This window comes from Panthera tigris, chromosome D2 (genome assembly GCF_018350195.1).
Source record: "Panthera tigris isolate Pti1 chromosome D2, P.tigris_Pti1_mat1.1, whole genome shotgun sequence".
NCBI classification, from domain to species: Eukaryota; Metazoa; Chordata; class Mammalia; order Carnivora; family Felidae; genus Panthera; species Panthera tigris.
Window position 1 is genome coordinate 81265057 of NC_056670.1, and position 13414 is coordinate 81278470.

A 13414-nucleotide genomic window follows, 5' to 3' on the forward strand; every position below is an offset into this window, starting at 1 on the left:
GCACACGCCCATCCAAGGATGAGTGGATAAACAAAGTGTGGTACTTACATACAATGGAATAATATTCTGCCTTAAGAAGGAAGAAAATTCTGACATCTGCTACAACATGGATGAAGGTTGATGACGTTATGCTAAATGAAATAAGCCAGACATTAAGGGCAAATACTGTATGATTCCATGTCCATGAGGTCCCTAGAGGAGTCAAATCCACAGAGACAGAAGGTAGAATGGTTGCCAGGCACCGGGGAGGAGGAGAGAATGGCGAGTTATTGTTCAATGGGTTCAATGTAGGAAGGTGAAAAAGTTCTGCAGATTGATTGCACAACAATGTGAATATGCTTAATACTGAACTGTATACTGAGAAATGTTTAAGATGGCAGCTTTTCTGTTACGTGTATTTTACCACAATTTGGAAACAACAAACAAACAAACAAACAAACCCATCCTCTGCAAAATCTTCCTTGAGTCCCTGCATGGGTGATCCACTTCCACTCGTATCTGCCCAAGGTCCTCTGGACGCACTTCCATTGATGCACAGGCACTGTCGCCATGTAATTACTTTCTGAGGTGCTTCCTTCAGCAAACGAGGGACCTTTTAGGAAGAGGATGACCTGATTCCTTTGGTCTCTGTAGCCACAGCCCCTACGCAGTTGGCCGCACGCGGCCGGGGCTCTGCAAGTGTTTGCTGATCCAACTAGGACCCTAAGTAGGATGTTACCGTGATGGTCAAGTCTTCCCAGCTTTTTGATGTGATCACGGGCCCATGGAGACTCAACCTGATGCCTCTACAACTGACAAGTCATTTATAAAGAAGTGGCCTGACAGATTGAACACTTTCCCCTTGAAAAATGGAGATGAATAAGAAAATATTGAGCATCCTGAAGCAATTGGATGATTTACAGAGACATTAACGAGGGCCGAGCCCTGCCCAGCTCAACTTTGCATTGTTGTCATCCAATGCACCTCCATGGCCTTCCTCCCCTTATCGAGATCTGCAATCCACAAGCCTATAAATATTGCAGGAGCATATGACCAGGGGTGACAGAGATGTCAGCCGCGGTGATAAAAGCGTCTATTGAAGAAGCTTGAGGGTGCATCCCGGTGAAGGATGGACCGGAGACAGGCCGTGGCGAATGTTAATTACAGGGCTGGGTTTGGGATCTGGGCACAAAGGCAGGAAGGAGGAGGGGGCTGAGGGTGTGCTAGGCCAGCGGTTGTCCCTGGGCCATTCCTCCTCCTCCTGAGTAGTTGGCTGCTCTCAGTGCTAGTGTTTTGGGCCCAATCTTGGGGTGTTATTGGGTGCAACATGGGCCCCAGGATGTTTTCATAGTTCCCCAATCCTTATGCTGCCTCCACGCCATCCAAGGCTAGGGATGTGAGGAGGAACCAGCTGGATGGGGGCAGGTGTGCCTTGGAAGCGTGAGAAGTACACCCAGAGATTTGAGAGGAGAACGGGTGGGAACTGGGTAAAGGGGTTGGGGCTGATCGGAAATGAGTATCTCAGAGCCAAGGTTGCTCAGAGGGTCCAGCAGGATTCATACAAAACCTCTGGGGAATAAGGCTTTGAAAGGGGTCTGAATGCAAACGGTAGTACCCACACACAGGTATGTGGTTTCGCTGATTTGCAGTAACAGTAATAACTCACATTGGCTAAACACCTACTCAATGTCAAGCACCTACTCAATGTCAAGCTATGCAGTTTTAAATGGACTATCTCATTTAGTCCTCAGGTAACTCCATATACATATGGATATATTCCGTATCATATTCTCTATGGATATGGATAGAGATAATGGATATATTCCATTGTCTCCACTTTCCTGTTAAGGAAAGCGAGGCTCTGAGAGGTCAAGTGACCTGCTCTGGGACCTGTGTGATGTCTGGATAGGGACGAACAGGGGGAGACTGGACGGGACCCATCATAAATCAAGATAAAGAGCTGCAACCCGGAGGCTGGGTCACTGCAAAAACACATGCCGGGGATGTGCCAGCGATTGTAGGCAGATGGTCAGAAGCTGGGACCGAAATACCATCCAGGTGCCAAGCATTGGTGTTAATGAGAGGCTAGATTGATATTTCGATAAAGGGGCCGTAGAGAAAGTGGGAGCGAGATGGGCTGGCTGCCGCTACCTCGAGACAGTGAGTCCCGGGCAGGGAGACCCCGGGCTGCACACAGGATGCCCTAATGACACACAGCAGCTATGCCAGTGGGGAAGGCAGTCTCCTGCCCCCGGGGGTTCACTCACACACACTCCGGCAAGACCTTGGCGACACATGGTGGGTGTCCCGACCCGGCGGTTCGTTGACGTCCACATCCCCGGAGACAAGGAGAAGGCAGTCCCTCGGCCAGAATCCCCAACCTGCCCCTCCTTCAAGATCCGTAATGAGACCTGCCTGAAATTACAGACTTCATTTTTCATGATCACTCAGTAGGACTTGCCGTGAAAAAGACCAATCACATTGCACAGCAGATACGAGGGGAAAGACACTCCCTCAGATTATTCTAGCGGTGGGCATGTGCCACGTGAGTGAAACCCACACCGTGTCTCCCACTCTGCACGCATTTAGTTGATCCGGCTTGCGCCAGGTGCTGTGCTGGGCTCTGGGGTTACACCGGCCAATAAGGCGTGAGCTCCGCCTACAAGGTCCCCGCCTGGCCCTTTCAGGGGCAATGACGGTCAGTCGGGCTGCAAGGTCACGAGAAGCCCCCTGATGGGAAGTGATAGGCATGCACTTGGGGCTCTGTCGGAGCACAGCAGGGAGTTGCCACTCGGTTTGGATACATCTGGAAGCCGACCTTGAGGCTGGAATTAGCAAGGAGCCGCTTGGGAGGTGCAAAGTATGCTGCTAGGAGAGCAGGGGACAGGTCAGGGGAGGGGAAGCACCCGGGAGTGTGCATTCTCCAGCCATCCCCCCCCCCCCGCCCCGTGGGATGAAGGTGCTTCGTGGTGCTGGGGAACAGGAGCCAGTGTAGAAGGCCCACCTGGGGAGGACGAGGCAGCCGGGGCATGTAGGCATCCGCTCTCAAGGGCTTTCACTCACTGGCACTTGGGACCTGCCACACCTGTGAGGTGACAGACAGCCGCACTGGCGAGCAGAACCCCTCGGGGGCTGCCGGGGAAGAGCTCATGCTGGCCCTGGGACTCTAGCCAGGCTGCACTGGAGGCGGAAAGGTGACGGGACATGGCCGGGACACTCACAGTGCCCAACCGAGGCTGCGCGCCTCCCAGTGGCTACTTATAAGGGGGTCTGTCTTGCCTCTCACGGTAAAACATAAACCCATCCGGGGGACCTGGGTGGCTCAGTCGGCTGAGCATCCGCCTCTTGATTTTGGCTCAGTCATGATCTCATAGTTATGGGTTCAAGCTCCAAGTCAGGCTCTGTGCTGACAGTGCGGAGTCTGCTTGGGATTCTGTCTCCCTCTCTCTCTGCCCCTCCCCACCCAATAAACTTAAAAAAATAGGGGTGCCTGGGTGACTCCGTCAGTTAAGTGTCAACTTCAGCTCGGATCATGATCTTGCGGTTCTCGAGTTCTGTGCTGTGCTGACAGCTGGGAGCCTGGAGCCTGCTTCGGATCCTGTGTCTCCCTCCCTCTCTGCCCCTCTCCTGGTCATGCTGTCTGTCTCTCTCTCAAATAAATGAACACTTAAAAAATTAAATAAATAAATAAATAAATAAATACAATATAAGCCCACCCAAAGACAAAGGCCAATCACAATCTGGGTATCCAATCACAGAATATTGCCACGCCTGTGCCCTGCATCAGACCAGGAGGGTATAATTCGTAATTGCCCCAGAGGACTGTGCTGGGAGATCATCAGCTGTTTTACAGAGAAGGAAACAGACTCAGGGCCGCTGCCTACGGGCTGTGGGTGTTGTGCAAGCACACCAGGGGTTGCTATTCATGCAGACTTCTATATGGACGGAGCCTTCTAGAGTTGTGCAGTGTGCAGCCTGTGCAACATATTCAGGAGGCCTATCTGGGCAAGGTTAAGCTACTTGCCAAGCATTCCGCTACTAGGCGTAGGCAGCGTGGAACCCCCACGTGTCTGTCCCAAAGCCCCAGCTCCTAGTCCCTGCCTCTTTCCCTCCGCAGCCTGGGGAAGGCACTTCCTAAATGCCTCCAACAGCACATCTTAACTCTCCGGATGCTGCTGAGTCAGCCAGCTTCAGGGCCTGAAGAATTTGAGCATGGCAACAAGAAACCGGACCCGGCCAAGGGGTGGCATGAGTCGTGATAGGCAAAAGGAAAGAAACAGGAGCAAGAAACTAGACAGGGGGACAGGGCAGAATCAGCAGAGCTCTTCAGAAGACAATGAAGCAGCCTAAAGAGGCAAATGGACGCAGGAAGAAATGAGAGAGCTTTAGACCAGGGCCTCGGAGCCCCGCTCATCCCAGGGGTCTGCGATCCGGCTCCCAGGGCTTATTCCTCCTGAGGCGCCAGGGCCAGGATGGGTGCTGTGGTCAGGGGCTTCACCCCATGCTGCTCATGAGGCACATCTTCCAGACGAACGTCGGGGCCCCTGGGACACATTCGACCAACGCGCTTTCCTCCTTCTTAAACCCACGGTAAACTTCCCAAGTGCTTCGCTTCCTAACCGTCGTCGGCTGGGAGCATGTTGCTCTGGAAGGAGCTGGGTCCCCCGAAGTACCGTGGAGACAAGTCATGGAGGCTCTGAAACAGGGCCCTGCCAGAGAGTGTGTGCCCCCCCCCCCCCCGCCCAGCCTACAGATGTTATACTGGATTCCCGAAGGCCCCTCCTGCTCACACTGCTCCTAGGATGCCACCTTCTGGGGCGGGGGGGGGGTCTCTCCCAACTCAGTGAGAGCCCCCCTGCTCTGGACCCCAGCCCCCTGGTTACAGTAAGGGCTGGGCTCCTCTACCCCTTCTCCTGCTCCATCACTTTCTTCCCCACCAGGCTGCACACCTGCACTTAAAATAAAAGTCTACGCCCTCTCTCCTGTTCCTGACCTCACTCCAAACAGGCCCCGAGAGTTCAGTAGAGTTATTTGTTTCAAGGTCGCGCAGAGCTCCACATGGCCATGCAAATGGGCTCTCCTTTATTCCATTACCAGCTTCTCAGTGACCTTCACAGCGGGCTGCTCCTTCCTGCTGAAACACCACCTTCCTCTGCCTCCTAGGGCCCCACTCTTTCTGGGGTGCCCTTTGGATCTTTCTGGCGCTCCTTCCCAGCTCCTGGCTCCTCCCCCCCTCTTACCCTGACAGCATACCCAGGGTCTGCTCTGGGCCCCCTTCTCTTTCTCTCTGCACATTGTCCCAGGTAACAGCACCTTGTCTCTAGGCTCTGAGTGCTGTGTGTTTGACGCCCCGCTACCTCCTGCTCTCATCTCCTCAAGGAATTCCAGACCCCTTGATCCGACTACTTAGTGACACGGCTCCTTGGATGCCTCGGAGCTATCTCAGACTTAACAGGGCAGACAGAATTTTCTATTTGCTTCCCATGAGGGGGTTCCCTTCCAGGATCCCACCCATCTTTATAACCCAGCCTACCTCACTCAGATTTTCAAGCCAAAAAATCTAGGAGTCCTCATGGGAGGCCCCTCTGTTCCTCACTCACTCCCCACTGGCAGCCCATTACCGGGTCCTGCCGTACCCCCACTACCAGCGTAGGCCAGGACACCTGGTCCCCAGAGATCTTTAGCTCCTTCTAGTGAGTCTTCCTGCCTTGACTCTTGGACCCTCTTCAAGCTACTCCCAGCAGAGCAGCTGGCAGATTAAACAAACAAACAAACAAACAGCCACACTAGATTTGTTGCTAGTCTCAGCCTAAACGCACAAGGCGTGCCACCACGTTCACAATAAAACCCATCCCGTCGCCCTTTCAGCCCTGATTTACTCCATCCTCCATTGATGATGCTTCGCCAGCCACAGGGTGCTGCCTGTTCCTTGAACACACCAAGCCCACCCTTCCCGCTGGCTCGTGGCCCTCCCCAGTCCCAGTCCTCAGAATGTGCTCCCCCCGTGTAGGCATCAGGGGGTTCCATCTTAAAGGTCTTCCAGTCTCTCTTACCTCCCCACCTTGTCATTGTCCTCAGGGTCTGAACCCATCTGCTTGTTTTCTTGTTTCTGTCTGTTCATGGTCTATCTCTGCCCTCGCTGATCATGGTGGTCCTGAGAAGCACTCGAGTGGTTAAAACGGAGTGAACGTTTGAATTGATCCAAAGAAGAGGAACCAGGCTGTGAAGTCTCTTTCAAAAATGGGCATCCTCAAGAAGTCTCCTGAGAACTAAGTGTCCTACAAGAACAGTGAGATTACCGTTCTTCAGATCCCCAAAGACCAGCAATAAATGAAATTCATGCCCAGAAGTCCGGACAAACAAGGACACTTCTTTCTAATTCTCCTCTAAATCAATCTCATCATTGCAATTAGCACATTTTACGTTAGAGTCAACCTGAGCTTGATGGTAAGTCAATGACACCAAGAACAACAGAGAAGAAATGGGCCCCTTGTACGACCCTCAGGCTCAGAACTTCAAAAGAATGTTACTTCTACATTCACCCTTGACTGTTGGAGCTGGCCTCTCGGTGCTGTGCAGTGAGTAATAGCTTTATAATCCTGCCACGGATCAACCTCCTGTGTTCTCTTTCACTGGGATTTGGATTCTGATCTGTCATTTCTCTATAATTATATGTCAGGATTATATTTCAGGAAAGAAACCTGTTTGAAGCCAAAAGTATAGATCTTAAGTTTAGACATTTAAAAAATGCACCCACACAAGAAAGGTTTTGTGAGCCTCTATCAGATAAAAATCTAGAAGCCAGAGCAGCCCACAGCTGGGCAGAGTCAAAACTTAATGCTATGGGGGTATGGGGGGAGGGGAAAGTGGGTGATGGGCACTGAGGAGGGCACTTGTTGGATGAGCACTGGGTGGTGTATGGAAGCCAAGTGGACAGTAAATTATATTGAAAAATGTTAAGCAAAAAAGTCTTATCCCCCCAAAAAAAACCTTAATGCTATCATTGCTCAAATGTGCAAATTCTTTTTTTTTTAATGTTTGTTTATTTATTTATTTATTTATTTATTTATTTTTGAGAGTGAGAGAGAGAGACAGCACAAGCAGAAGAGGGCCAGAGAGAGAGAGGGAGAGAAAGAACCCCAAGCAGGTTCCACTCTGTGAGCCCAGAGACCAACACTGGGATCAAACTCCTGAACCGTGAGGTCATGACCTGACCTGAAATCCAGAGATGGACGCTCAGTTAGAATGAGCCAAAAGGTGCCCCAAATGGACAAATTCTTTAGATGTGGTTCTGTGAAAGGAAGGTATATGCAAAAAGATCTCAGAAGACCAAAAGAGCCATGTGACTGAAGGAAAAGGCCAAGAAGTCCAGCTTGATAAAAGATGGTTTATGAAGGGGACACGCAGACAACAGAGGGTGTTGTGGACAGGTCAAAACAGTAAATCTCCATGACCCCACCTTGTGTGAGACCTATCTTTATGGCCCTAGAGGCTGGCGAGTACAGGGTCTTAGTCATATCTCCAGAGCAGGTCAAGGATGTTATGCCCAAGGGTGTACTTGAGGGTGTGGTTAGACAAAAAGAGGAGGGGAGATGAGGAGTCCGGGCTCCAGAAGGCTTCAGGTCACAGAGCAGTCATCATGGCGGATTTGTCCCAGGTGGCCCCAGCCTGGTCCACACAGATGTGAAAGGAAGGCAGTATCATGAGGAAAGAAGGCCTGGGCTTATTATGTGAAATATGCAGGGCTCTGTCCCCCAGAGGTGAGTCTTGCCCTTTGGAACAGTTGGCGCTCACAGACCCCATATAACATATTGTTAGACTTTCACATTAAAATTCTGATTTTAAAATCTGAATGCATTTTATAATGTGTTGGCTTAAAGCCTGAGGAAAATAACATTATTTGTGTTATATTAAGTTCTACTAATCAATCTCTCAATACCATTGTCTTCTAGACGTTGGTTCTGTGAAGTAAAGGTGAGGGGTGAATGGAGCCACCCTCCCTCCCCCGCCTGTGTGAGTCCTGCCTAAGGGCCTTCATTGGTCAACAGCGGGAGATCTGTGGAGACACCTCAGCTCTTTCGTGGTCTCCTATCTCACCTCCCATCTGTTCTACTTCTACCCTTCCCTGCCCGGGGTCAGGTCTAGAGCACTTCTCCCCTGGTGAGACTCCACTGCTTTACTGCCCAGACTCCTCATCCTCCAGACAAGCATCTTGGGCCCAGCCTTCCCCCTGCAGCCCCTGCCTCTGTTCTAAAGAACAAATCGAGTCACAGTGATACTCACTCAACACGGAGAGGTGCATCCAGGGGAAGCCATTAGCGTGAAGTACCAAATCCGCCATAATGGTCACCTCGCCCACCTGACCTTTACCCTTCCACCTTTCTAGTTCATGCCCCCCCCCACCCACCCTTCTGGCTCACTCCACACTCCACCTCTGCTAGATCCCAAGTGGCTTCAGGGTTAAGCGGCTTTATTCACATTCATGTTTTCTCTTCTTGAAGGGTGTTTCCTCCCCTGTCCAGCTCACTTTTACTTTTCCCCCAAAGGGTAGTGTCACCTCTGCTGGTGAGCCTTTGGGTCTTCAGACTTGGCTCCTGGCCTCTCCTTGGTCTGCCCACCATCCCCAGTGCATACAATGTGTTTCCAATAAACCATTTACTGGTCCACTGGCCCCACTTGACTGTGATCTCCTGGAGGGCAGGGTCAGGGAGCTTTAAGGGGAGGCTGCGTGGCTCAGTCGGTTAAGTGTCCAACTCTTGATCTTGGTTCAGGTCATGATCTCGAAGTTCATGGGATGGAGCCCTGTGTCCTGCCCTGTGCTGACAGTACACAGCCTACTTGGAATTCTCTCTTTCTGCCCCTCCCCTGCACACATGCTCACGTACTCTCTCTCTCTCTCTCAAAAAAAAAGGGGGGAATGCTTTCTGTCATATAGCAATCATTCAATAATGTTAATTGAATGAATGTTGAGTAGATGAATGGACTGAATGGATGGACCGGGCCTGTTCTTTTAGTTTCACCCAAAGCTTTTTTAAAAATGCCAGCACCTTGGGGCGCCTGGGTGGCTCAGTCGGTTAAGCGTCCGACTTCAGCTCAGGTCACGATCTCGCGGTCCGTGAGTTCGAGCCCCGCGTCGGGCTCTGGGCTGATGGCTCGGAGCCTGGAGCCTGCTTCCGATTCTGTGTCTCCCTCTCTCTCTGCCCCTCCCCCATTCATGCTCTGTCTCTCTCTGTCTCAAAAATAAATAAAACGTTAAGAAAAAAATGCCAGCACCTGTCCCCTGGGCCAAGAGGAACCAGAAGAGAAGCCAGTGTCCCAGCCTGAGACAGAACATTAAACGGAAGGTAGATTAGATCGTAAGGGCCATCATGGGGGTGGCCACATGAATTGATGGGAGAAACTGTCCTTGTGATGCAAACATGGGAGGCTCTAACTCGGGTTTTCACGAGGTAGACAATTTTCCCAATATGGATGTTTGCTCAAAGGCACCATGAACGGAAGCAAACAAAAGGATTGGAAAAGGAATTTGAGAACCAAGATTTAAAGAAATCTGGTATTTAAACATAATAACTGAAGGGGCACCTGGGTGGCTCACTTGTTAGGTGTCTGACTCCTGATCTCAGCTGGGATCTTGATCTCAGGGTTGTGAATTCAAGCCCCGTGTTGGGCTCTCTGCTGGGCACGAAGCCTACTTAAATAATAATAATCATAATAATAACTGAATGAAAGGAGGGGGCCTGAGGTAACTGAACAATGTATTCCCTCAACACATGACTGCTGAGGAGACATGCAGAGACACTTCAGTGCAGTTGCTTTGAGCAGGCATCCATCTCTGGGAGCTGGGGGCACGGGCTTCCCCCTGGAGGAGTGACAGGAGGAATCTCCATCCATCTAGTTTGCCTTCGTGCCATCCTGGGGATCAACAAATCACTGATGTCTCCAATTCCCTGCTGCACTAGCAAAGACAGGCCAGAACTATCACCTAGGAGGCCACCACATGCACCCACTGTACCTTGAAGGGACATGAGCCAGATATGTTCTGGCTGAGCTCCCCACATGCCAAGTACAGGACATCAACCTTGCAGGTCCAGAAACTGAATCTAGGGTTGATCAGACATAAGAACAAAATTCACGTTAACAAAAATTTCCAAGAAGTGAATGTATAGTTGGGAGCAGTGCAAGGAATAAAATGCTGAGTTGCGTCTGATGCTCATGTCTGTAGATCTGTCTCCCTCAAGGGAGAGCACTCAGGGGAAGCTCCAATGTCAAGTGAAGGGCCCTGGGGAACAGAGTCCAGCAAAGGCTGCTGGTTTGGTGACCCTAAGCCTATGGCCAGGGGACTCTACCAACGAATGCCCCTGTCTCCACTGTAAGATAGGGTCTCACCTACCCATCAGAAGCTTGTATTTGAATGGACTTTTTTTTTCTTTTTTTTTGCTTTCTGCCTGCACTTCTTCTGGCCCCTCTCCCTTCCTCAGAACAGGCATAGGGGATTATAATTCCCAAATTGGTTGATGTCATAGTCTGGAGCTCCCAAAAGCAGAGACCATAAGAAAGCCTTGGGTGAGGATAGTGTTTTGGAAGGTGATGCTTGGAAGCATGTCTTCATAGACATGAAGAAAGTGAGCCAAGGAAGGGAGAAAAGTCAATGAAGTTTCCTCAACGATAAGGCAGTTCCTTGGTCCCCACTAAAGTCCATCTGAGACAGCGGGTGAAGCATGCCCAGTAGAGCTTGTACCCACCAATTCCTTTCTCCATTGGTTACAGTTTATCCCTGGAAGCATTGGCTATCCCCTGCACCTCCAAGCTGTGCCTGTGGGCGCCCATGCATGTCTCAAGTGCCAAAGAAAGCCTTCGAACAGAGGGGAGGAGAGAGAAACCAGAGTCCAAGTAGGAAGTTGTCAGGCGCTGGGAATTGTCTGCGGGTGCCCGTGAGTTCACACGTGCCCATGGAAGAGGTCTCATATCCCCCGAGGCCACATTCACAATCAGCTAAATTGGTCCACAAATGGCTAATTGTCCGAGACTTGATTCTTTTTTATTCCCCTTGAGGAGTAATCTGCCAATGACCTTTGTTCAATCACTGCCCTGGGCTCCCGGTCCCACAGTGTTCAGCCCAGGAACTGAAGCTGGAGAATAAAAATGACACTCCATGAAAAGATTGTTCTTTTTTGTCCCCAGTGTTTTCATTTACCATGAACTGTAAGTGATTCATAACTTGGATTTTCCCCACTTGTCACAAAACATGAATTTTCAGTTCATTTTAAAGATAAATTTTTAGGGGCACCTGGGTAGCTCCATTGGTTAGGTGTCCGACTTGATTTTGGCTCAGGTCGTCATCTCCCAGTCCTGAGACTGAGCCCCGGGTCAGGTTCTGCACTGGGCATGAAGCCTGCTTAAGATTCTCTATATCCCTCTGTTCCTCTCCCACTCGCATGTGCATGTAGATTCTCTCACTCAAAAAAAAAAAAAAAAAAAAAAAAAAGATTAATTGTTAAAGTTAAACCAGCCCCTGAAAAAGTAGTGATATTTAAAATCATCTTTCAGTTAATTTCTGTTGTAATACAGAGACTACCAGACTAATTCAAGATTTAAGATTTTGTCTTTTTACTCAATTAATATCTTAGAATTAAATATTTATTATTGATATTGAGAAAAACTAAAAAAAAATATATTAATTGCACCTAAATTATAATCAAGCCAAAAATTTCCAAATTAAGATGTAATACTAAAACACTTATCATTCCCTTCAACTCATGATATAATTACAAAGTCAACTTACTATTTATCTAGAGTATTTATTCAGCCACATTATAAACCACTAATTTTTAGGGAAAGTTCAGTTGCCAAACACCCTTGGCTTCTGCCACCTAGAGTACGATCTCCATTTTTCCTCCAAGTGTGATAACAGGTGGCGGCGCAGTGACAAAATGTCTGACATCTGCCATGTCTAGCCGAAGGGCTACAATGAAAGAAGTGGTCCATAATTAAAAGCCATCAAAAAGCAAAGGTATAGGGGAATTTTGAGAAGGGCATTTGAAACCGGAGTGGTTTTGCCCCTTCCAACAGCTAATGATTGCAAGGGGCTCTGGGGAAGAAGGTCAAAAGGGGCTGTAGCAGCGCGGGCCCTGTGAACTCTCAAAATGGCCCTGCCAAGGCTTGCTTCTAGAACAGGGCACACACAGAAGAGAAACCTCAGGAAATGAATCAAAACTGACCAGGACAGGGGCAATAGAGACAAAGGTAAGAGAAGATCCAGATCACAGTGGGGAAGGGGACTGGATCCAAGAAAGTTTGCTCAGAAAGCAACGTGAGAAATAAGCCCACGAACCCAACCCAAGGAGGGACGCAGATACTGGGAGCACAGGGAAGGGAGGCTTTAATCAACGTTCTTGCAAGAGTGGGCGTCCTATGGGCAGGCATGCTGGGGGCAATGTGCATTCCCTGAGGTGACGCAGACACTTCAGGTGTCTTGCAAAGTCCACAAAAAATAGGCCCCCAAAATGGAGAGGGGAAGAAGAATCAGGAAGTGAAATGTCCAAGGGTTTGGGACTCCATTGTTGATGGGAGTTCCTACATATTTCCAATAGGTTGTAAACCTGTTGTTAAGTAGACGGTACAGCTTTTATTTGGTATTTCTGGAAATGAATCATCTCACTTCTCACAGCAAGGTGCTGTATGTTTTAACAATACACAAAAACAACAGAGTGGGGAGCTCTATGGGGTTAGAAAAGCTTTTCTTTTTTTTTAATTTTTTTTAATGTTTTATTTTATTTTTGAGACAGAGACAGAGCATGAGTGGGGGAGGGTTAGAGAGAGAGGGAGACACAGAATCCAAAGAAGGCTCCAGGCTCTGAGCTGTCAGCACAGAGCCTGACGCGGGCTCGAACTCACAGACGGTGAGATCATGACCTGAGCCAAAGTCGGAAGCTCAACCGACTGAGCCACCCAGGTGCCCCAGAAAAGCTTTTCTGAACACTGCCTGAATTGGAAAGTTTAGGAAAACGAATTCCACTTAAAAACAAGTGACAGACATGCTCATTTTAGCAGCACATATACTAAAAGTGGAATGATACAGAGAAGATTAGCATTGCCTCTGTGCAAGGAAGACACGCAAATCTGTGATGTGTGCCATAAGAAAACAAAAGAAGAGTTAACAGACAAATGTTGAGGTCAAATTGCATACAAAATGACTGTAAAGAAAAGAGTAAGAAGCAGAATAAACATTCCTAAAGACTATCAAAGCATGCCAGAAAAATGTGACAACAGAACAGATCAGAATTAACCTATTATCTCAAAATAAGCTAAAATGATATAACATATGGGTAAAGAACATTTAGGAAAACTCAGAAATGGAATAACAGACTTCACAAAACAATTAGAAGTGAAAGAAAAGTTTCTATCAAATTAAGTCTAAATTAGAAGGAACACAGTA

General features: G+C 49.0%; 1 non-coding gene across 1 annotated transcript; it reads left to right on the top strand.

Annotated features, from left to right (window-relative positions):
* The first annotated feature begins 13013 nt into the window (after positions 1 to 13013).
* On the top strand, positions 13014 to 13120 carry LOC122232206. Its single transcript, XR_006209551.1, has one exon. It is a non-coding gene; the product is annotated as a U6 spliceosomal RNA (small nuclear RNA).
* The last annotated feature ends 294 nt before the right edge of the window (positions 13121 to 13414 follow it).